The 22,046-nt window shown below is 40.7% G+C and overlaps 1 protein-coding gene and 38 non-coding genes across 39 annotated transcripts in view; 1 reads left to right on the forward strand and 38 right to left on the reverse strand.

Annotated features, from left to right (window-relative positions):
• LOC147165207 (ephrin type-B receptor 1-like) overlaps positions 1-22,046 on the forward strand; it is a 298,813-nt gene that overhangs the window by 158,488 nt on the left and 118,279 nt on the right. The gene's annotated exons all lie outside the window — the stretch shown is intronic.
• On the reverse strand, positions 604-676 carry trnat-ugu (transfer RNA threonine (anticodon UGU)). Its single transcript has one exon. It is a non-coding gene; the product is annotated as a tRNA-Thr (tRNA).
• On the reverse strand, positions 1,127-1,199 carry trnat-ugu (transfer RNA threonine (anticodon UGU)). The gene has a single exon. It is a non-coding gene; the product is annotated as a tRNA-Thr (tRNA).
• On the reverse strand, positions 1,387-1,459 carry trnat-agu (transfer RNA threonine (anticodon AGU)). The gene has a single exon. It is a non-coding gene; the product is annotated as a tRNA-Thr (tRNA).
• Positions 1,913-1,985, reverse strand: trnat-ugu (transfer RNA threonine (anticodon UGU)). The gene has a single exon. It is a non-coding gene; the product is annotated as a tRNA-Thr (tRNA).
• Positions 2,698-2,770, reverse strand: trnat-agu (transfer RNA threonine (anticodon AGU)). Its single transcript has one exon. It is a non-coding gene; the product is annotated as a tRNA-Thr (tRNA).
• On the reverse strand, positions 2,960-3,032 carry trnat-ugu (transfer RNA threonine (anticodon UGU)). The gene has a single exon. It is a non-coding gene; the product is annotated as a tRNA-Thr (tRNA).
• Positions 3,220-3,292, reverse strand: trnat-agu (transfer RNA threonine (anticodon AGU)). Its single transcript has one exon. It is a non-coding gene; the product is annotated as a tRNA-Thr (tRNA).
• Positions 3,483-3,555, reverse strand: trnat-ugu (transfer RNA threonine (anticodon UGU)). Its single transcript has one exon. It is a non-coding gene; the product is annotated as a tRNA-Thr (tRNA).
• Positions 3,743-3,815, reverse strand: trnat-agu (transfer RNA threonine (anticodon AGU)). Its single transcript has one exon. It is a non-coding gene; the product is annotated as a tRNA-Thr (tRNA).
• Positions 4,530-4,602, reverse strand: trnat-ugu (transfer RNA threonine (anticodon UGU)). Its single transcript has one exon. It is a non-coding gene; the product is annotated as a tRNA-Thr (tRNA).
• On the reverse strand, positions 5,314-5,386 carry trnat-agu (transfer RNA threonine (anticodon AGU)). Its single transcript has one exon. It is a non-coding gene; the product is annotated as a tRNA-Thr (tRNA).
• Positions 6,100-6,172, reverse strand: trnat-agu (transfer RNA threonine (anticodon AGU)). Its single transcript has one exon. It is a non-coding gene; the product is annotated as a tRNA-Thr (tRNA).
• On the reverse strand, positions 6,625-6,697 carry trnat-ugu (transfer RNA threonine (anticodon UGU)). Its single transcript has one exon. It is a non-coding gene; the product is annotated as a tRNA-Thr (tRNA).
• trnai-aau (transfer RNA isoleucine (anticodon AAU)) lies at positions 6,885-6,957 on the reverse strand. The gene has a single exon. It is a non-coding gene; the product is annotated as a tRNA-Ile (tRNA).
• Positions 8,715-8,787, reverse strand: trnat-agu (transfer RNA threonine (anticodon AGU)). The gene has a single exon. It is a non-coding gene; the product is annotated as a tRNA-Thr (tRNA).
• trnat-ugu (transfer RNA threonine (anticodon UGU)) lies at positions 9,240-9,312 on the reverse strand. The gene has a single exon. It is a non-coding gene; the product is annotated as a tRNA-Thr (tRNA).
• Positions 10,287-10,359, reverse strand: trnat-ugu (transfer RNA threonine (anticodon UGU)). Its single transcript has one exon. It is a non-coding gene; the product is annotated as a tRNA-Thr (tRNA).
• Positions 10,547-10,619, reverse strand: trnat-agu (transfer RNA threonine (anticodon AGU)). Its single transcript has one exon. It is a non-coding gene; the product is annotated as a tRNA-Thr (tRNA).
• trnat-ugu (transfer RNA threonine (anticodon UGU)) lies at positions 11,335-11,407 on the reverse strand. Its single transcript has one exon. It is a non-coding gene; the product is annotated as a tRNA-Thr (tRNA).
• Positions 12,120-12,192, reverse strand: trnat-agu (transfer RNA threonine (anticodon AGU)). The gene has a single exon. It is a non-coding gene; the product is annotated as a tRNA-Thr (tRNA).
• On the reverse strand, positions 12,382-12,454 carry trnat-ugu (transfer RNA threonine (anticodon UGU)). Its single transcript has one exon. It is a non-coding gene; the product is annotated as a tRNA-Thr (tRNA).
• trnat-agu (transfer RNA threonine (anticodon AGU)) lies at positions 12,642-12,714 on the reverse strand. The gene has a single exon. It is a non-coding gene; the product is annotated as a tRNA-Thr (tRNA).
• trnat-ugu (transfer RNA threonine (anticodon UGU)) lies at positions 12,905-12,977 on the reverse strand. Its single transcript has one exon. It is a non-coding gene; the product is annotated as a tRNA-Thr (tRNA).
• trnat-agu (transfer RNA threonine (anticodon AGU)) lies at positions 13,165-13,237 on the reverse strand. The gene has a single exon. It is a non-coding gene; the product is annotated as a tRNA-Thr (tRNA).
• trnat-ugu (transfer RNA threonine (anticodon UGU)) lies at positions 13,952-14,024 on the reverse strand. Its single transcript has one exon. It is a non-coding gene; the product is annotated as a tRNA-Thr (tRNA).
• On the reverse strand, positions 14,736-14,808 carry trnat-agu (transfer RNA threonine (anticodon AGU)). Its single transcript has one exon. It is a non-coding gene; the product is annotated as a tRNA-Thr (tRNA).
• trnat-agu (transfer RNA threonine (anticodon AGU)) lies at positions 15,522-15,594 on the reverse strand. The gene has a single exon. It is a non-coding gene; the product is annotated as a tRNA-Thr (tRNA).
• On the reverse strand, positions 16,047-16,119 carry trnat-ugu (transfer RNA threonine (anticodon UGU)). Its single transcript has one exon. It is a non-coding gene; the product is annotated as a tRNA-Thr (tRNA).
• trnai-aau (transfer RNA isoleucine (anticodon AAU)) lies at positions 16,307-16,379 on the reverse strand. The gene has a single exon. It is a non-coding gene; the product is annotated as a tRNA-Ile (tRNA).
• On the reverse strand, positions 18,137-18,209 carry trnat-agu (transfer RNA threonine (anticodon AGU)). The gene has a single exon. It is a non-coding gene; the product is annotated as a tRNA-Thr (tRNA).
• On the reverse strand, positions 18,662-18,734 carry trnat-ugu (transfer RNA threonine (anticodon UGU)). The gene has a single exon. It is a non-coding gene; the product is annotated as a tRNA-Thr (tRNA).
• trnat-ugu (transfer RNA threonine (anticodon UGU)) lies at positions 19,709-19,781 on the reverse strand. The gene has a single exon. It is a non-coding gene; the product is annotated as a tRNA-Thr (tRNA).
• On the reverse strand, positions 19,969-20,041 carry trnat-agu (transfer RNA threonine (anticodon AGU)). Its single transcript has one exon. It is a non-coding gene; the product is annotated as a tRNA-Thr (tRNA).
• On the reverse strand, positions 20,494-20,566 carry trnat-ugu (transfer RNA threonine (anticodon UGU)). Its single transcript has one exon. It is a non-coding gene; the product is annotated as a tRNA-Thr (tRNA).
• On the reverse strand, positions 20,754-20,826 carry trnat-agu (transfer RNA threonine (anticodon AGU)). Its single transcript has one exon. It is a non-coding gene; the product is annotated as a tRNA-Thr (tRNA).
• On the reverse strand, positions 21,016-21,088 carry trnat-agu (transfer RNA threonine (anticodon AGU)). The gene has a single exon. It is a non-coding gene; the product is annotated as a tRNA-Thr (tRNA).
• Positions 21,276-21,348, reverse strand: trnat-agu (transfer RNA threonine (anticodon AGU)). The gene has a single exon. It is a non-coding gene; the product is annotated as a tRNA-Thr (tRNA).
• trnat-ugu (transfer RNA threonine (anticodon UGU)) lies at positions 21,802-21,874 on the reverse strand. Its single transcript has one exon. It is a non-coding gene; the product is annotated as a tRNA-Thr (tRNA).

Here is a 22,046-nt window from a genome sequence, read left to right on the forward strand (position 1 = left end):
AGACCCTAAATATAGACATGACAATGCAGTACTACAAAATATGCAAAGAATATTTGGTGAGTCAATGATTCCCTAACAGGCCCCATTGAGAATTGAACTCACGACCCCTGGTATACTAGACCAGTGCTCTAACCACTGAGCTACAAGGCCTTATGGTATTGGAACCATGACTTTAAAACAGAAAATCAACCTGGTTCTGGCTGAATGGTGAATTCATGTTGACAGTAAAATTCAGAGTAGTGAGGAGGAATATTGGCTCCCAGAGACCCTAAATACAGGCATGACAATGACGTACTACAAAATATGCAAAGATTATTTGGTGAGTCAATGATTCCCTCACAGGGCCCAGTGAGTATTGAACTCACGACCCCTGGTTTACTAGACTAGTGCTCTAATCACTGAGCTACAAGGCCTTATGGTATTGGCACCATGACTTTAAAACAGAAAATTAACCTGGTTCTGGCTGAATGGTGAATTCATGTTGACAGTAAAATTCAGAGTAGTGAGGAGGAATATTGGCTCCCAGAGACCCTAAATACAGAAATGACAATGACGTACTACAAAATATGCAAAGATTATTAGGTGAGTCAATGATTCCCTCACAGGCCCCAGTGAGAATTGAACTCACGACCCCTGGTTTACAAGACCAGTGGTCTAACCACTGAGCTACGAGGCCTTAAGTTTATGGTGACATGACTTACAAAAAGCAAATGAATCTGGTTCTGGCTAAACTAAGGTTCTTTGACAGTAACTATCAGAGTAGTAAGGGCGAATATTAACTCCCAGAGACCCTAAATACAGACATGACAATGACGTACTACAAAATATGCAAAGATTTTTTTGGTGAGTCAATGATTCCCTAACAGGCCGCAGTGAGAATTGAACTCACGACCCCTGGTATACTAGACCAGTGCTCTAACCACTGAGCTACAAAGCCTTACGGTATTGGCAACATTACTTTAAAACAGCAAATTAACTTGGTTCTGGCTGAATGGTGAATTCGATTGATTGTAAAATTCAGAGGAGTGAGGAGGAATATTGGCTCCCAGAGACCCTAAATACAGACATGACAATGACGTACTACAAAATATGCAAAGATTTTTTGGCGAGTCAATGATTCCCTAACAGGCCCCAGTGAGAATTTAACTCACGACCCCTGGTTTACAAGACCAGTGCTCTAACCACTGAGCTACGAGGCCTTAAGTTTATAGTAACATGACTTACAAAAAGCAAATTAATCTGGTTCTGGCTAAACTAAGGTTCTTTGACAGTAACTATCAGAGTAGTGAGGAGGAATATTAACTCCTAGAGACCCTAAATATAGACATGACAATGCAGTACTACAAAATATGCAAAGAATATTTGGTGAGTCAATGATTCCCTAACAGGCCCCAGTGAGAATTGAACTCACGACCCCTGGTATACTAGACCAGTGCTCTAACCACTGAGCTACAAGGCCTTATGGTATTGGAACCATGACTTTAAAACAGAAAATCAACCTGGTTCTGGCTGAATGGTGAATTCATGTTGACAGTAAAATTCAGAGTAGTGAGGAGGAATATTGGCTCCCAGAGACCCTAAATACAGGCATGACAATGACGTACTACAAAATATGCAAAGATTATTTGGTGAGTCAATGATTCCCTCACAGGGCCCAGTGAGTATTGAACTCACGACCCCTGGTTTACTAGACTAGTGCTCTAATCACTGAGCTACAAGGCCTTATGGTATTGGCACCATGACTTTAAAACAGAAAATTAACCTGGTTCTGGCTGAATGGTGAATTCATGTTGACAGTAAAATTCAGAGTAGTGAGGAGGAATATTGGCTCCCAGAGACCCTAAATACAGAAATGACAATGACGTACTACAAAATATGCAAAGATTATTAGGTGAGTCAATGATTCCCTCACAGGCCCCAGTGAGAATTGAACTCACGACCCCTGGTTTACAAGACCAGTGGTCTAACCACTGAGCTACAAGGCCTTAAGTTTATGGTGACATGACTTACAAAAAGCAAATGAATCTGGTTCTGGCTAAACTAAGGTTCTTTGACAGTAACTATCAGAGTAGTAAGGGCGAATATTAACTCCCAGAGACCCTAAATACAGACATGACAATGACGTACTACAAAATATGCAAAGATTTTTTTGGTGAGTCAATGATTCCCTAACAGGCCGCAGTGAGAATTGAACTCACGACCCCTGGTATACTAGACCAGTGCTCTAACCACTGAGCTACAAAGCCTTACGGTATTGGCAACATTACTTTAAAACAGCAAATTAACTTGGTTCTGGCTGAATGGTGAATTCCATTGATTGTAAAATTCAGAGGAGTGAGGAGGAATATTGGCTCCCAGAGACCCTAAATACAGACATGACAATGCAGTACTACAAAATATGCAAAGATTATTTGGTGAGTCAATGATTCCCTAACAGGCCCCAGTGAAAATTGAACTCACGACCCCTGGTTTACTAGACCAGTGCTCTAACCACTGAGCTACAAGGCCTTATAGTGTTGGCAACATTACTTTAAAACAGCAAATTAACTTGGTTCTGGCTGAATGGTGAATTCCATTGACAGTAAAATTCAAAGGAGTGAGGAGGAATATTGGCTCCCAGAGACCCTAAATACAGACATGACAATGACGTACTACAAAATATACAAAGATTTTTTGGTGAGTCAATGATTCCCTAACAGGCCTCAGTGAGAATTGAACTCACGACCCCTGGTATACTAGACCAGTGCTCTAACCACTGAGCTACAAAGCCTTACGGTATTGGCAACATTACTTTAAAACCGCAAATTAACTTGGTTCTGGCTGAATGGTGAATTCGATTGATTGTAAAATTCAGAGGAGTGAGGAGGAATATTGGCTCCCAGAGACCCTAAATTCAGACATGACAATGCAGTACTACAAAATATGCAAAGATTATTTGGTGAGTCAATGATTCCCTAACAGGCCCCAGTGAGAATTTAACTCACGACCCCTGGTTTACAAGACCAGTGCTCTAACCACTGAGCTACGAGGCCTTAAGTTTATAGTAACATGACTTACAAAAAGCAAATTAATCTGGTTCTGGCTAAACTAAGGTTCTTTGACAGTAACTATCAGAGTAGTGAGGAGGAATATTAACTCCTAGAGACCCTAAATATAGACATGACAATGCAGTACTACAAAATATGCAAAGAATATTTGGTGAGTCAATGATTCCCTAACAGGCCCCAGTGAGAATTGAACTCACGACCCCTGGTATACTAGACCAGTGCTCTAACCACTGAGCTACAAGGCCTTATGGTATTGGAACCATGACTTTAAAACAGAAAATCAACCTGGTTCTGGCTGAATGGTGAATTCATGTTGACAGTAAAATTCAGAGTAGTGAGGAGGAATATTGGCTCCCAGAGACCCTAAATACAGGCATGACAATGACGTACTACAAAATATGCAAAGATTATTTGGTGAGTCAATGATTCCCTCACAGGGCCCAGTGAGAATTGAACTCACGACCCCTGGTTTACAAGACCAGTGCTCTAACCACTGAGCTACGAGGCCTTAAGTTTATAGTAACATGACTTACAAAAAGCAAATGAATCTGGTTCTGGCTAAACTAAGGTTCTTTGACAGTAACTATCAGAGTAGTAAGGGCGAATATTAACTCCCAGAGACCCTAAATACAAACATGACAATGACGTACTAATAAATATGCAAAGATTTTTTGTTGAGTCAATGATTCCCTAACAGGCCCAAGTGAGAATTGAACTCACGACCCCTGGTATACTAGACCAGTGCTCTAACCACTGAGCTACAAAGCCTTACGCTATTGGCAACATTACTTTAAAACAGCAAATTAACTTGGTTCTGGCTGAATGGTGAATTCCATTGATTGTAAAATTCAGAGCAGTGAGGAGGAATATTGGCTCCCAGAGACCCTAAATACAGACATGACAATGACGTACTACAAAATATGCAAAGATTATTTGGTGAGTCAATGATACCCTAACAGGCCCCAGTGAGAATTTAACTCGCGACCCCTGGTTTACTAGACCAGTGCTCTAACCACTGAGCTACAAAGCCTTATGGTATTGGCAACATTACTTTAAAACAGCAAATTAACTTGGTTCTGGCTGAATGGTGAATTCCATTGGTTGTTAAATTCAGAGCAGTGAGGAGGAATATTGGCTCCCAGAGACCCTAAATACAGACATGACAATGCAGTACTACAAAATATGCAAAGAATATTTGGTGAGTCAATGATTCCCTAACAGGCCTCAGTGAGTATTGAACTCACGACCCCTGGTTTACTAGACTAGTGCTCTAATCACTGAGCTACAAGGCCTTATGGTATTGGCACCATGACTTTAAAACAGAAAATTAACCTGGTTCTGGCTGAATGGTGAATTCATGTTGACAGTAAAATTCAGAGTAGTGAGGAGGAATATTTGCTCCCAGAGACCCTAAATACAGACATGACAATGACGTACTACAAAATATGCAAAGATTATTTGGTGAGTCAATGATTCCCTCACAGGCCCCAGTGAGAATTGAACTCACGACCCCTGGTTTACAAGACCAATGCTCTAACCACTGAGCTACGAGGCCTTAAGTTTATAGTAACATGACTTACAAAAAGCAAATGAATCTGGTTCTGGCTAAACTACGGTTCTTTGACAGTAACTATCAGAGTAGTAAGGGCGAATATTAACTCCCAGAGACCCTAAATACAGACATGACAATGACGTACTACAAAATATGCAAAGATTTTTTGGTGAGTCAATGATTCCCTAACAGGCCCCAGTGAGAATTGAACTCACTACCCCTGGTATACTAGACCAGTGCTCTAACCACTGAGCTACAAAGCCTTACGGTATTGGCAACATTACTTTAAAACAGCAAATTAACTAGGTTCTGGCTGAATGGTGAATTCGATTGATTGTAAAATTCAGAGGAGTGAGGAGGAATATTGGCTCCCAGAGACCCTAAATACAGACATGACAATGCAGTACTACAAAATATGCAAAGATTATTTGGTGAGTCATTGATTCCCTAACAGGCCCCAGTGAGAATTGAACACACAACCCCTGGTTTACTAGACAAGTGCTCTAACCACTGAGCTACAAGGCCTTATGGTATTGGTACCATGACTTTAAAACAGAAAATTAACCTGGTTCTGGCTGAATGGTGAATTCCATTGACAGTAAAATTCAGAGTCGTGAGGAGGAATATTGGCTCCCAGAGACCCTAAATACAGACATGACAATGACGTACTACAAAATATATAAAGATTATTTGGTGAGTCAATGGTAACCTAACAGGCCCCAGTGAGAATTGAACTCACGACCCCTGGTTTACTAGACCAGTGCTCTAACCACTGAGCTACAAAGCCTTATGGTATTGGCAACATTACTTTAAAACAGCAAATTAACTTGGTTCTGGCTGAATGGTGAATTCCATTGACAGTAAAATTCAAAGGCGTGAGGAGGAATATTGGCTCCCAGCAACCCTAAATACAGACATGACAATGCAGTATTACAAAATATGCAAAGATTATTTGGTGAGTCAATGATTCCCGAACAGGCCCCAGTTAGAATTGAACTCACGACCCCTGGTTTACTAGACCAGTGCTCTAACCACTGAGCTACAAAGCCTTATGGTATCGGCAACATTACTTTAAAACAGCAAATTAACTTGGTTCTGGCTGAATGGTGAATTCGATTGACAGTAAAATTCAGATTCGTGAGGAGGAATATTGGCTCCCAGAGACCCTAAATACAGAAATGACAATGACGTACTACAAAATATGCAAAGATCATTTGGTGAGTCAATGATTCCCTAACAGGCCCCAGTTAGAATTGAACTCACGACCCCTGGTTTACTAGACCAGTGCTCTAACCACTGAGCTACAAAGCCTTATTGTATCGGCAACATTACTTAAAAACAGCAAATTAACTTGGTTCTGGCTGAATGGTGAATTCCATTGATTGTAAAATTCAGAGCAGTGAGGAGGAATATTGGCTCCCAAAGACCCTAAATACAGACATGACAATGACGTACTACAAAATATGCAAAGATTATTTGGTGAGTCAATGATACCCTAACTGGCCCCAGTGAGAATTGAACTCACAACCCCTGGTTTACTAGACCAGTGCTCTAACCACTGAGCTACAAAGCCTTATGGTATTGGCAACATTACTTTAAAACAGCAAATTAACTTGGTTCTGGCTAAATGGTGAATTCCATTGGTTGTTAAATTCAGAGCAGTGAGGAGGAATATTGGCTCCCAGAGACCCTAAATACAGACATGACAATGCAGTACTACAAAATATGCAAAGAATATTTGGTGAGTCAATGATTCCCTAACAGGCCCCAGTGAGTATTGAACTCACGACCCCTGGTTTACTAGACTAGTGCTCTAATCACTGAGCTACAAGGCCTTATGGTATTGGCACCATGACTTTAAAACAGAAAATTAACCTGGTTCTGGCTGAATGGTGAATTCATGTTGACAGTAAAATTCAGAGTAGTGAGGAGGAATATTGGCTCCCAGAGACCCTAAATACAGAAATGACAATGACGTACTACAAAATATGCAAAGATTATTAGGTGAGTCAATGATTCCCTCACAGGCCCCAGTGAGAATTGAACTCACGACCCCTGGTTTACAAGACCAGTGGTCTAACCACTTAGCTACGAGGCCTTAAGTTTATGGTGACATGACTTACAAAAAGCAAATGAATCTGGTTCTGGCTAAACTAAGGTTCTTTGACAGTAACTATCAGAGTAGTAAGGGCGAATATTAACTCCCAGAGACCCTAAATACAGACATGACAATGACGTACTACAAAATATGCAAAGATTTTTTGGTGAGTCAATGATTCCCTAACAGGCCGCAGTGAGAATTGAACTCACAACCCCTGGTTTATTAGACAAGTGCTCTAACCACTGAGCTACAAGGCCTTATGGTATTGGCAACATTACTTTAAAACAGCAAATTAACTTGGTTCTGGCTGAATGGTGAATTCCATTGATTGTAAAATTCAGAGTAGTGAGGAGGAATATTGGCTCCCAGAGACCCTAAATACAGACATGACAATGACGTACTACAAAATATGCAAAGATTATTTGGCGAGTCAATGATTCCCTCACAGGCCCCAGTGAGAATTGAACTCACAACCCCTGGTTTACAAGACCAGTGCGCTAACAACTGAGCTACGAGGCCTTAAGTTTATAGTAACATGACTTACAAAAAGCAAATGAATCTGGTTCTGGCTAAACTAAAGTTCTTTGACAGTAACTATCAGAGTAGTAAGGGCGAATATTAACTCCCAGAGACCCTAAATACAGACATGTTAATGCAGTACTACAAAATATGCAAAGATTATTTGGTGAGTCAAAAATTCCCTAAAAGGCCCCAGTGAGAATTGAACTTACAACCCCTGGTTTACAAGACCAGTGCTCTAACCACTTAGCTACGAGGCCTTAAGTTTATATTAACATGACTTACAAAAAGCAAATGAATCTGGTTCTGGCTAAACTAAGGTTCTTTGACAGTAACAATCAGAGTAGTGAGGAGGAATATTGGCTCCCAGAGACCCTAAATACAGACATGACAATGACGTACTACAAAATATATAAAGATTATTTGGTGAGTCAATGATTCCCTAATAGGCCCCAGTGAGAATTGAACTCACCACCCCTGGCTTACTAGACCAGTGCTCTAACCACTGAGCTACAAAGCCTTATGGTATTGGCAACATTACTTTAAAAAAGCAAATTAACTTGGTTCTGGCTGAATGGTGAATTCCATTGACAGTAAAATTCAAAGGGTTGAGGAGGAATATTGGCTCCCAGAGACCCTAAATACAGACATGACAATGCAGTACTACAAAATATGCAAAGATTATTTGGTGAGTCAATGATTCCCTAACAGGCCGCAGTGAGAATTGAACTCACCACCCCTGGCTTACTAGACCAGTGCTCTAACCACTGAGCTACAAAGCCTTATGGTATTGGCAACATTACTTTAAAACAGCAAATTAACTTGGTTCTGGCTGAATGGTGAATTCCAATGATTGTAAAATTCAGAGTAGTGAGGAGGAATATTGGCTCCCAGAGACCCTAAATACAGACATGACAATGACGTACTACAAAATATGCAAAGATTATTTGGTGAGTCAATGATCCCCTAAGAGGACCCAGTGAGAATTGAACTCACGACCCCTGGTTTACTAGACCAGTGCTCTAACCACTGAGCTACAAGGCCTTATAGTGTTGGCAACATTACTTTAAAACAGCAAATTAACTTGGTTCTGGCTGAATGGTGAATTCCATTGACAGTAAAATTCAAAGGCGTGAGGAGGAATATTGGCTCCCAGCGACCCTAAATACAGACATGACAATGCAGTACTACAAAATATGCAAAGATTATTTGGTGAGTCATTGATTCCCTAACAGGCCCCAGTGAGAATTGAACACACAACCCCTGGTTTACTAGACAAGTGCTCTAACCACTGAGCTACAAGGCCTTATGGTATTGGTACCATGACTTTAAAACAGAAAATTAACCTGGTTCTGGCTGAATGGTGAATTCCATTGACAGTAAAATTCAGAGTCGTGAGGAGGAATATTGGCTCCCAGAGACCCTAAATACAGACATGACAATGACGTACTACAAAATATGCAAAGATTATTTGGTGAGTCAATGATAACCTAACAGGCCCCGGTGAGAATTGAACTCACGACCCCTGGTTTACTAGACCAGTGGTCTAACCACTGAGCTACAAAGCCTTATGGTATTGGCAACATTACTTTAAAACAGCAAATTAACTTGGTTCTGGCTGACTGGTGAAATCCATTGGTTGTTAAATTCAGAGCAGTGAGGAGGAATATTGGCTCCCAGAGACCCTAAATACAGACATGACAATGCAGTACTACAAAATAAGCAAAGAAAATTTGGTGAGTCAATGATTCCCTAACAGGCCTCAGTGAGTATTGAACTCACGACCCCTGGTTTACTAGACTAGTGCTCTAATCACTGAGCTACAAGGCCTTATGGTATTGGCACCATGACTTTAAAACAGAAAATTAACCTGGTTCTGGCTGAATGGTGAAATCATGTTGACAGTAAAATTCAGAGTAGTGAGGAGGAATATTGGCTCCCAGAGACCCTAAATACAGACATGACAATGACGTACTACAAAATATGCAAAGATTATTTGGTGAGTCAATGATTCCCTCACAGGCCCCAGTGAGAATTGAACTCACGACCCCTGGTTTACAAGACCAGTGCTCTAACCACTGAGCTACGAGGCCTTAAGTTTATAGTAACATGACTTACAAAAAGCAAATTAATCTGGTTCTGGCTAAACTAAGGTTCTTTGACAGTAACTATCAGAGTAGTGAGGAGGAATATTAACTCCTAGAGACCCTAAATATAGACATGACAATGCAGTACTACAAAATATGCAAAGAATATTTGGTGAGTCAATGATTCCCTAACAGGCCCCAGTGAGAATTGAACTCACGACCCCTGGTATACTAGACCAGTGCTCCAACCACTGAGCTACAAGGCCTTATGGTATTGGAACCATGACTTTAAAACAGAAAATTAACCTGGTTCTGGCTGAATGGTGAATTCCATTGATTGTAAAATTCAGAGCAGTGAGGAGGAATATTGGCTCCCAGAGACCCTAAATACAGACATGACAATGACGTACTACAAAATATGCAAAGATTATTTGTTGAGTCAATGATACCCTAACAGGCCCCAGTGAGAATTGAACTCATGACCCCTGGTTTACTAGACCAGTGCTCTAACCACTGAGCTACAAAGCCTTAAGGTATTGGCAACATTACTTTAAAACAGCAAATTAACTTGGTTCTGGCTGAATGGTGAATTCCATTGGTTGTTAAATTCAGAGCAGTGAGGAGGAATATTGGCTCCCAGAGACCCTAAATACAGACATGACAATGCAGTACTACAAAATAAGCAAAGAAAATTTGGTGAGTCAATGATTCCCTAACAGGCCTCAGTGAGTATTGAACTCACGACCCCTGGTTTACTAGACTAGTGCTCTAATCACTGAGCTACAAGGCCTTATGGTATTGGCACCATGACTTTAAAACAGAAAATTAACCTGGTTCTGGCTGAATGGTGAAATCATGTTGACAGTAAAATTCAGAGTAGTGAGGAGGAATATTGGCTCCCAGAGACCCTAAATACAGACATGACAATGACGTACTACAAAATATGCAAAGATTATTTGGTGAGTCAATGATTCCCTCACAGGCCCCAGTGAGAATTGAACTCACGACCCCTGGTTTACAAGACCAGTGCTCTAACCACTGAGCTACGAGGCCTTAAGTTTATAGTAACATGACTTACAAAAAGCAAATGAATCTGGTTCTGGCTAAACTACGGTTCTTTGACAGTAACTATCAGAGTAGTAAGGGCGAATATTAACTCCCAGAGACCCTAAATACAGACATGACAATGACGTACTACAAAATATATAAAGATTATTTGGTGAGTCAATGATAACCTAACAGGCCCCAGTGAGAATTGAACTCACGACCCCTGGTTTACTAGACCAGTGCTCTAACCACTGAGCTACAAAGCCTTATGGTATTGGCAACATTACTTTAAAACAGCAAATTAACTTGGTTCTGGCTGAATGGTGAATTCCATTGACAGTAAAATTCAGAGTCGTGAGGAGGAATATTGGCTCCCAGAGACCCTAAATACAGACATGACAATGACGTACTACAAAATATGCAAAGAATATTTGGTGAGTCAATGATTCCCTAACAGGCCCCAGTGAGTATTGAACTCACAACCCCTGGTTTACTAGACTAGTACTCTAATCAATGAGCTACAAGGCCTTATGGTATTGGCACCATGACTTTAAAACAGAAAATCAACCTGGTTCTGGCTGAATGGTGAATTCATGTTGACAGTAAAATTCAGAGTAGTGAGGAGGAATATTGGCTCCCAGAGACCCTAAATACAGGCATGACAATGACGTACTACAAAATATGCAAAGATTATTTGGTGAGTCAATGATTCCCTCACAGGGCCCAGTGAGTATTGAACTCACGACCCCTGGTTTACTAGACTAGTGCTCTAATCACTGAGCTACAAGGCCTTATGGTATTGGCACCATGACTTTAAAACAGAAAATTAACCTGGTTCTGGCTGAATGGTGAATTCATGTTGACAGTAAAATTCAGAGTAGTGAGGAGGAATATTGGCTCCCAGAGACCCTAAATACAGAAATGACAATGACGTACTACAAAATATGCAAAGATTATTAGGTGAGTCAATGATTCCCTCACAGGCCCCAGTGAGAATTGAACTCACGACCCCTGGTTTACAAGACCAGTGGTCTAACCACTGAGCTACAAGGCCTTAAGTTTATGGTGACATGACTTACAAAAAGCAAATGAATCTGGTTCTGGCTAAACTAAGGTTCTTTGACAGTAACTATCAGAGTAGTAAGGGCGAATATTAACTCCCAGAGACCCTAAATACAGACATGACAATGACGTACTACAAAATATGCAAAGATTTTTTTGGTGAGTCAATGATTCCCTAACAGGCCGCAGTGAGAATTGAACTCACGACCCCTGGTATACTAGACCAGTGCTCTAACCACTGAGCTACAAAGCCTTACGGTATTGGCAACATTACTTTAAAACAGCAAATTAACTTGGTTCTGGCTGAATGGTGAATTCCATTGATTGTAAAATTCAGAGGAGTGAGGAGGAATATTGGCTCCCAGAGACCCTAAATACAGACATGACAATGCAGTACTACAAAATATGCAAAGATTATTTGGTGAGTCAATGATTCCCTAACAGGCCCCAGTGAAAATTGAACTCACGACCCCTGGTTTACTAGACCAGTGCTCTAACCACTGAGCTACAAGGCCTTATAGTGTTGGCAACATTACTTTAAAACAGCAAATTAACTTGGTTCTGGCTGAATGGTGAATTCCATTGACAGTAAAATTCAAAGGAGTGAGGAGGAATATTGGCTCCCAGAGACCCTAAATACAGACATGACAATGACGTACTACAAAATATACAAAGATTTTTTGGTGAGTCAATGATTCCCTAACAGGCCTCAGTGAGAATTGAACTCACGACCCCTGGTATACTAGACCAGTGCTCTAACCACTGAGCTACAAAGCCTTACGGTATTGGCAACATTACTTTAAAACCGCAAATTAACTTGGTTCTGGCTGAATGGTGAATTCGATTGATTGTAAAATTCAGAGGAGTGAGGAGGAATATTGGCTCCCAGAGACCCTAAATTCAGACATGACAATGCAGTACTACAAAATATGCAAAGATTATTTGGTGAGTCAATGATTCCCTAACAGGCCCCAGTGAGAATTTAACTCACGACCCCTGGTTTACAAGACCAGTGCTCTAACCACTGAGCTACGAGGCCTTAAGTTTATAGTAACATGACTTACAAAAAGCAAATTAATCTGGTTCTGGCTAAACTAAGGTTCTTTGACAGTAACTATCAGAGTAGTGAGGAGGAATATTAACTCCTAGAGACCCTAAATATAGACATGACAATGCAGTACTACAAAATATGCAAAGAATATTTGGTGAGTCAATGATTCCCTAACAGGCCCCAGTGAGAATTGAACTCACGACCCCTGGTATACTAGACCAGTGCTCTAACCACTGAGCTACAAGGCCTTATGGTATTGGAACCATGACTTTAAAACAGAAAATCAACCTGGTTCTGGCTGAATGGTGAATTCATGTTGACAGTAAAATTCAGAGTAGTGAGGAGGAATATTGGCTCCCAGAGACCCTAAATACAGGCATGACAATGACGTACTACAAAATATGCAAAGATTATTTGGTGAGTCAATGATTCCCTCACAGGGCCCAGTGAGAATTGAACTCACGACCCCTGGTTTACAAGACCAGTGCTCTAACCACTGAGCTACGAGGCCTTAAGTTTATAGTAACATGACTTACAAAAAGCAAATGAATCTGGTTCTGGCTAAACTAAGGTTCTTTGACAGTAACTATCAGAGTAGTAAGGGCGAATATTAACTCCCAGAGACCCTAAATACAAACATGACAATGACGTACTAATAAATATGCAAAGATTTTTTGTTGAGTCAATGATTCCCTAACAGGCCCAAGTGAGAATTGAACTCACGACCCCTGGTATACTAGACCAGTGCTCTAACCACTGAGCTACAAAGCCTTACGCTATTGGCAACATTACTTTAAAACAGCAAATTAACTTGGTTCTGGCTGAATGGTGAATTCCATTGATTGTAAAATTCAGAGCAGTGAGGAGGAATATTGGCTCCCAGAGACCCTAAATACAGACATGACAATGACGTACTACAAAATATGCAAAGATTATTTGGTGAGTCAATGATACCCTAACAGGCCCCAGTGAGAATTTAACTCGCGACCCCTGGTTTACTAGACCAGTGCTCTAACCACTGAGCTACAAAGCCTTATGGTATTGGCAACATTACTTTAAAACAGCAAATTAACTTGGTTCTGGCTGAATGGTGAATTCCATTGGTTGTTAAATTCAGAGCAGTGAGGAGGAATATTGGCTCCCAGAGACCCTAAATACAGACATGACAATGCAGTACTACAAAATATGCAAAGAATATTTGGTGAGTCAATGATTCCCTAACAGGCCTCAGTGAGTATTGAACTCACGACCCCTGGTTTACTAGACTAGTGCTCTAATCACTGAGCTACAAGGCCTTATGGTATTGGCACCATGACTTTAAAACAGAAAATTAACCTGGTTCTGGCTGAATGGTGAATTCATGTTGACAGTAAAATTCAGAGTAGTGAGGAGGAATATTTGCTCCCAGAGACCCTAAATACAGACATGACAATGACGTACTACAAAATATGCAAAGATTATTTGGTGAGTCAATGATTCCCTCACAGGCCCCAGTGAGAATTGAACTCACGACCCCTGGTTTACAAGACCAATGCTCTAACCACTGAGCTACGAGGCCTTAAGTTTATAGTAACATGACTTACAAAAAGCAAATGAATCTGGTTCTGGCTAAACTACGGTTCTTTGACAGTAACTATCAGAGTAGTAAGGGCGAATATTAACTCCCAGAGACCCTAAATACAGACATGACAATGACGTACTACAAAATATGCAAAGATTTTTTGGTGAGTCAATGATTCCCTAACAGGCCCCAGTGAGAATTGAACTCACTACCCCTGGTATACTAGACCAGTGCTCTAACCACTGAGCTACAAAGCCTTACGGTATTGGCAACATTACTTTAAAACAGCAAATTAACTAGGTTCTGGCTGAATGGTGAATTCGATTGATTGTAAAATTCAGAGGAGTGAGGAGGAATATTGGCTCCCAGAGACCCTAAATACAGACATGACAATGCAGTACTACAAAATATGCAAAGATTATTTGGTGAGTCATTGATTCCCTAACAGGCCCCAGTGAGAATTGAACACACAACCCCTGGTTTACTAGACAAGTGCTCTAACCACTGAGCTACAAGGCCTTATGGTATTGGTACCATGACTTTAAAACAGAAAATTAACCTGGTTCTGGCTGAATGGTGAATTCCATTGACAGTAAAATTCAGAGTCGTGAGGAGGAATATTGGCTCCCAGAGACCCTAAATACAGACATGACAATGACGTACTACAAAATATATAAAGATTATTTGGTGAGTCAATGGTAACCTAACAGGCCCCAGTGAGAATTGAACTCACGACCCCTGGTTTACTAGACCAGTGCTCTAACCACTGAGCTACAAAGCCTTATGGTATTGGCAACATTACTTTAAAACAGCAAATTAACTTGGTTCTGGCTGAATGGTGAATTCCATTGACAGTAAAATTCAAAGGCGTGAGGAGGAATATTGGCTCCCAGCAACCCTAAATACAGACATGACAATGCAGTATTACAAAATATGCAAAGATTATTTGGTGAGTCAATGATTCCCGAACAGGCCCCAGTTAGAATTGAACTCACGACCCCTGGTTTACTAGACCAGTGCTCTAACCACTGAGCTACAAAGCCTTATGGTATCGGCAACATTACTTTAAAACAGCAAATTAACTTGGTTCTGGCTGAATGGTGAATTCGATTGACAGTAAAATTCAGATTCGTGAGGAGGAATATTGGCTCCCAGAGACCCTAAATACAGAAATGACAATGACGTACTACAAAATATGCAAAGATCATTTGGTGAGTCAATGATTCCCTAACAGGCCCCAGTTAGAATTGAACTCACGACCCCTGGTTTACTAGACCAGTGCTCTAACCACTGAGCTACAAAGCCTTATTGTATCGGCAACATTACTTAAAAACAGCAAATTAACTTGGTTCTGGCTGAATGGTGAATTCCATTGATTGTAAAATTCAGAGCAGTGAGGAGGAATATTGGCTCCCAAAGACCCTAAATACAGACATGACAATGACGTACTACAAAATATGCAAAGATTATTTGGTGAGTCAATGATACCCTAACTGGCCCCAGTGAGAATTGAACTCACAACCCCTGGTTTACTAGACCAGTGCTCTAACCACTGAGCTACAAAGCCTTATGGTATTGGCAACATTACTTTAAAACAGCAAATTAACTTGGTTCTGGCTAAATGGTGAATTCCATTGGTTGTTAAATTCAGAGCAGTGAGGAGGAATATTGGCTCCCAGAGACCCTAAATACAGACATGACAATGCAGTACTACAAAATATGCAAAGAATATTTGGTGAGTCAATGATTCCCTAACAGGCCCCAGTGAGTATTGAACTCACGACCCCTGGTTTACTAGACTAGTGCTCTAATCACTGAGCTACAAGGCCTTATGGTATTGGCACCATGACTTTAAAACAGAAAATTAACCTGGTTCTGGCTGAATGGTGAATTCATGTTGACAGTAAAATTCAGAGTAGTGAGGAGGAATATTGGCTCCCAGAGACCCTAAATACAGAAATGACAATGACGTACTACAAAATATGCAAAGATTATTAGGTGAGTCAATGATTCCCTCACAGGCCCCAGTGAGAATTGAACTCACGACCCCTGGTTTACAAGACCAGTGGTCTAACCACTTAGCTACGAGGCCTTAAGTTTATGGTGACATGACTTACAAAAAGCAAATGAATCTGGTTCTGGCTAAACTAAGGTTCTTTGACAGTAACTATCAGAGTAGTAAGGGCGAATATTAACTCCCAGAGACCCTAAATACAGACATGACAATGACGTACTACAAAATATGCAAAGATTTTTTGGTGAGTCAATGATTCCCTAACAGGCCGCAGTGAGAATTGAACTCACAACCCCTGGTTTATTAGACAAGTGCTCTAACCACTGAGCTACAAGGCCTTATGGTATTGGCAACATTACTTTAAAACAGCAAATTAACTTGGTTCTGGCTGAATGGTGAATTCCATTGATTGTAAAATTCAGAGTAGTGAGGAGGAATATTGGCTCCCAGAGACCCTAAATACAGACATGACAATGACGTACTACAAAATATGCAAAGATTATTTGGCGAGTCAATGATTCCCTCACAGGCCCCAGTGAGAATTGAACTCACAACCCCTGGTTTACAAGACCAGTGCGCTAACAACTGAGCTACGAGGCCTTAAGTTTATAGTAACATGACTTACAAAAAGCAAATGAATCTGGTTCTGGCTAAACTAAAGTTCTTTGACAGTAACTATCAGAGTAGTAAGGGCGAATATTAACTCCCAGAGACCCTAAATACAGACATGTTAATGCAGTACTACAAAATATGCAAAGATTATTTGGTGAGTCAAAAATTCCCTAAAAGGCCCCAGTGAGAATTGAACTTACAACCCCTGGTTTACAAGACCAGTGCTCTAACCACTTAGCTACGAGGCCTTAAGTTTATATTAACATGACTTACAAAAAGCAAATGAATCTGGTTCTGGCTAAACTAAGGTTCTTTGACAGTAACAATCAGAGTAGTGAGGAGGAATATTGGCTCCCAGAGACCCTAAATACAGACATGACAATGACGTACTACAAAATATATAAAGATTATTTGGTGAGTCAATGATTCCCTAATAGGCCCCAGTGAGAATTGAACTCACCACCCCTGGCTTACTAGACCAGTGCTCTAACCACTGAGCTACAAAGCCTTATGGTATTGGCAACATTACTTTAAAAAAGCAAATTAACTTGGTTCTGGCTGAATGGTGAATTCCATTGACAGTAAAATTCAAAGGGTTGAGGAGGAATATTGGCTCCCAGAGACCCTAAATACAGACATGACAATGCAGTACTACAAAATATGCAAAGATTATTTGGTGAGTCAATGATTCCCTAACAGGCCGCAGTGAGAATTGAACTCACCACCCCTGGCTTACTAGACCAGTGCTCTAACCACTGAGCTACAAAGCCTTATGGTATTGGCAACATTACTTTAAAACAGCAAATTAACTTGGTTCTGGCTGAATGGTGAATTCCAATGATTGTAAAATTCAGAGTAGTGAGGAGGAATATTGGCTCCCAGAGACCCTAAATACAGACATGACAATGACGTACTACAAAATATGCAAAGATTATTTGGTGAGTCAATGATCCCCTAAGAGGACCCAGTGAGAATTGAACTCACGACCCCTGGTTTACTAGACCAGTGCTCTAACCACTGAGCTACAAGGCCTTATAGTGTTGGCAACATTACTTTAAAACAGCAAATTAACTTGGTTCTGGCTGAATGGTGAATTCCATTGACAGTAAAATTCAAAGGCGTGAGGAGGAATATTGGCTCCCAGCGACCCTAAATACAGACATGACAATGCAGTACTACAAAATATGCAAAGATTATTTGGTGAGTCATTGATTCCCTAACAGGCCCCAGTGAGAATTGAACACACAACCCCTGGTTTACTAGACAAGTGCTCTAACCACTGAGCTACAAGGCCTTATGGTATTGGTACCATGACTTTAAAACAGAAAATTAACCTGGTTCTGGCTGAATGGTGAATTCCATTGACAGTAAAATTCAGAGTCGTGAGGAGGAATATTGGCTCCCAGAGACCCTAAATACAGACATGACAATGACGTACTACAAAATATGCAAAGATTATTTGGTGAGTCAATGATAACCTAACAGGCCCCGGTGAGAATTGAACTCACGACCCCTGGTTTACTAGACCAGTGGTCTAACCACTGAGCTACAAAGCCTTATGGTATTGGCAACATTACTTTAAAACAGCAAATTAACTTGGTTCTGGCTGACTGGTGAAATCCATTGGTTGTTAAATTCAGAGCAGTGAGGAGGAATATTGGCTCCCAGAGACCCTAAATACAGACATGACAATGCAGTACTACAAAATAAGCAAAGAAAATTTGGTGAGTCAATGATTCCCTAACAGGCCTCAGTGAGTATTGAACTCACGACCCCTGGTTTACTAGACTAGTGCTCTAATCACTGAGCTACAAGGCCTTATGGTATTGGCACCATGACTTTAAAACAGAAAATTAACCTGGTTCTGGCTGAATGGTGAAATCATGTTGACAGTAAAATTCAGAGTAGTGAGGAGGAATATTGGCTCCCAGAGACCCTAAATACAGACATGACAATGACGTACTACAAAATATGCAAAGATTATTTGGTGAGTCAATGATTCCCTCACAGGCCCCAGTGAGAATTGAACTCACGACCCCTGGTTTACAAGACCAGTGCTCTAACCACTGAGCTACGAGGCCTTAAGTTTATAGTAACATGACTTACAAAAAGCAAATTAATCTGGTTCTGGCTAAACTAAGGTTCTTTGACAGTAACTATCAGAGTAGTGAGGAGGAATATTAACTCCTAGAGACCCTAAATATAGACATGACAATGCAGTACTACAAAATATGCAAAGAATATTTGGTGAGTCAATGATTCCCTAACAGGCCCCAGTGAGAATTGAACTCACGACCCCTGGTATACTAGACCAGTGCTCCAACCACTGAGCTACAAGGCCTTATGGTATTGGAACCATGACTTTAAAACAGAAAATTAACCTGGTTCTGGCTGAATGGTGAATTCCATTGATTGTAAAATTCAGAGCAGTGAGGAGGAATATTGGCTCCCAGAGACCCTAAATACAGACATGACAATGACGTACTACAAAATATGCAAAGATTATTTGTTGAGTCAATGATACCCTAACAGGCCCCAGTGAGAATTGAACTCATGACCCCTGGTTTACTAGACCAGTGCTCTAACCACTGAGCTACAAAGCCTTAAGGTATTGGCAACATTACTTTAAAACAGCAAATTAACTTGGTTCTGGCTGAATGGTGAATTCCATTGGTTGTTAAATTCAGAGCAGTGAGGAGGAATATTGGCTCCCAGAGACCCTAAATACAGACATGACAATGCAGTACTACAAAATAAGCAAAGAAAATTTGGTGAGTCAATGATTCCCTAACAGGCCTCAGTGAGTATTGAACTCACGACCCCTGGTTTACTAGACTAGTGCTCTAATCACTGAGCTACAAGGCCTTATGGTATTGGCACCATGACTTTAAAACAGAAAATTAACCTGGTTCTGGCTGAATGGTGAAATCATGTTGACAGTAAAATTCAGAGTAGTGAGGAGGAATATTGGCTCCCAGAGACCCTAAATACAGACATGACAATGACGTACTACAAAATATGCAAAGATTATTTGGTGAGTCAATGATTCCCTCACAGGCCCCAGTGAGAATTGAACTCACGACCCCTGGTTTACAAGACCAGTGCTCTAACCACTGAGCTACGAGGCCTTAAGTTTATAGTAACATGACTTACAAAAAGCAAATGAATCTGGTTCTGGCTAAACTACGGTTCTTTGACAGTAACTATCAGAGTAGTAAGGGCGAATATTAACTCCCAGAGACCCTAAATACAGACATGACAATGACGTACTACAAAATATATAAAGATTATTTGGTGAGTCAATGATAACCTAACAGGCCCCAGTGAGAATTGAACTCACGACCCCTGGTTTACTAGACCAGTGCTCTAACCACTGAGCTACAAAGCCTTATGGTATTGGCAACATTACTTTAAAACAGCAAATTAACTTGGTTCTGGCTGAATGGTGAATTCCATTGACAGTAAAATTCAGAGTCGTGAGGAGGAATATTGGCTCCCAGAGACCCTAAATACAGACATGACAATGACGTACTACAAAATATGCAAAGAATATTTGGTGAGTCAATGATTCCCTAACAGGCCCCAGTGAGTATTGAACTCACAACCCCTGGTTTACTAGACTAGTGCTCTAATCAATGAGCTACAAGGCCTTATGGTATTGGCACCATGACTTTAAAACAGAAAATTAACCTGGTTCTGGCTGAATGGTGAATTCATGTTGACAGTAAAATTCAGAGTAGTGAGGAGGAATATTGGCTCCCAGAGACCCTAAATACAGAAATGACAATGACGTACTACAAAATATGCAAAGATTATTAGGTGAGTCAATGATTCCCTCACAGGCCCCAGTGAGAATTGAACTCACGACCCCTGGTTTACAAGACCAGTGGTCTAACCACTGAGCTACGAGGCCTTAAGTTTATGGTGACATGACTTACAAAAAGCAAATGAATCTGGTTCTGGCTAAACTAAGGTTCTTTGACAGTAACTATCAGAGTAGTAAGGGCGAATATTAACTCCCAGAGACCCTAAATACAGACATGACAATGACGTACTACAAAATATGCAAAGATTTTTTGGTGAGTCAATGATTCCCTAACAGGCCGCAGTGAGAATTGAACTCACGACCCCTGGTTTACTAGACCAGTGCTCTAACCACTGAGCTACAAAGCCTTACGGTATTGGCAACATTACTTTAAAACAGCAAATTAACTTGGTTCTGGCTGAATGGTGAATTCGATTGATTGTAAAATTCAGAGGAGTGAGGAGGAATATTGGCTCCCAGAGACCCTAAATACAGACATGACAATGCGGTACTACAAAATATGCAAAGATTATTTGGTGAGTCAATGATTCCCTAACAGGCCCCAGTGAAAATTGAACTCACGACCCCTGGTTTACTAGACCAGTGCTCTAACCACTGAGCTACGAGGCCTTAAGTTTATAGTAACATGACTTACAAAAAGCAAATTAATCTGGTTCTGGCTAAACTAAGGTTCTTTGACAGTAACTATCAGAGTAGTGAGGAGGAATATTAACTCCTAGAGACCCTAAATATAGACATGACAATGCAGTACTACAAAATATGCAAAGAATATTTGGTGAGTCAATGATTCCCTAACAGGCCCCAGTGAGAATTGAACTCACGACCCCTGGTATACTAGACCAGTGCTCTAACCACTGAGCTACAAGGCCTTATGGTATTGGAACCATGACTTTAAAACAGAAAATCAACCTGGTTCTGGCTGAATGGTGAATTCATGTTGACAGTAAAATTCAGAGTAGTGAGGAGGAATATTGGCTCCCAGAGACCCTAAATACAGGCATGACAATGACGTACTACAAAATATGCAAAGATTATTTGGTGAGTCAATGATTCCCTCACAGGGCCCAGTGAGTATTGAACTCACGACCCCTGGTTTACTAGACTAGTGCTCTAATCACTGAGCTACAAGGCCTTATGGTATTGGCACCATGACTTTAAAACAGAAAATTAACCTGGTTCTGGCTGAATGGTGAATTCATGTTGACAGTAAAATTCAGAGTAGTGAGGAGGAATATTGGCTCCCAGAGACCCTAAATACAGAAATGACAATGACGTACTACAAAATATGCAAAGATTATTAGGTGAGTCAATGATTCCCTCACAGGCCCCAGTGAGAATTGAACTCACGACCCCTGGTTTACAAGACCAGTGGTCTAACCACTGAGCTACAAGGCCTTAAGTTTATGGTGACATGACTTACAAAAAGCAAATGAATCTGGTTCTGGCTAAACTAAGGTTCTTTGACAGTAACTATCAGAGTAGTAAGGGCGAATATTAACTCCCAGAGACCCTAAATACAGACATGACAATGACGTACTACAAAATATGCAAAGATTTTTTTGGTGAG

The sequence above is a fragment of the Leptonotus elevatus genome, chromosome 11 (assembly GCF_054856555.1).
Source record: "Leptonotus elevatus isolate MCC_2025b chromosome 11, RoL_Lele_1.0, whole genome shotgun sequence".
Taxonomy (NCBI): Eukaryota; Metazoa; Chordata; class Actinopteri; order Syngnathiformes; family Syngnathidae; genus Leptonotus; species Leptonotus elevatus.